Here is an 824-nt window from a genome sequence, read left to right as displayed (position 1 = left end):
CTGGTGGCTGGCCCTATTCCAAAGATGTTTTATGACAAAATTAAATGGTGGAGAGTGCTGTTCCATACTCTTAATGGTACCTATCCCGCGCAGCTCCAGCAAAAAAAAGTTTACGGTTTGCCGGCGCAAGAAAGTAGTATTGGTAGCAACCAAAAGATTTCTCACGGGTGTATTAAGCGCATGAGCTGCATTGTAAGCCATTGAATACTAAACAAGCGAGAAAAAAATTACGCTCAAAGATACAAAGGATGTAAGAGCCAATGGAAGCAAAATTTCTGTTGAATTTGATGAGCAAGAAGCGGAATTCTAATCAAGCGTAGGATCAGTATAAAATCGTCAAGAAAAGTGGCTTCTACGTAAAACGCCGGATACAACAAAGCTAGAGAGGTAGGGCGCATCAAGTACGATGTAGTACTGAAAATCTGCAAGAGCATAAATTTACAGTAAGTAGATTATGTGAACAGGTTATGCACGGAAATAGTGTGCTAAATTTTAAAACTTTTATACACTGGACTACTGACTATGCAGTCAGATCGGGAAGCACTTACAAATAAGTGAGCAATGAAATTATCCTATTGTTCACAATAAGGAAGTCGATTAACAACGTTGAGTACAGGGGTAGTAGAGAAGGAAACGTAAATGAAAATATTTCAGCGGTCGTACGAGTAGTAAGTACAATGTAGTTATCTAGCTTATGTATTTGGTCAAGCCATGTCTAAATACTATAATTTCAACAGAAGCGTAAGTACAATAGTCAATGAGTATTTGTATTGGTCGCTAATAGCCAAATTAAAGGATAAGAAGGGCAACAGACTGCGTCAATG

This window comes from Varroa destructor, unplaced genomic scaffold, assembly GCF_002443255.2.
Source record: "Varroa destructor unplaced genomic scaffold, Vdes_3.0 BEIS01000005.1, whole genome shotgun sequence".
Classification (NCBI taxonomy): Eukaryota; Metazoa; Arthropoda; class Arachnida; order Mesostigmata; family Varroidae; genus Varroa; species Varroa destructor.
The sequence above is the reverse complement of the archived record's forward strand: the minus strand, read 5'-3'. Positions refer to the sequence as shown.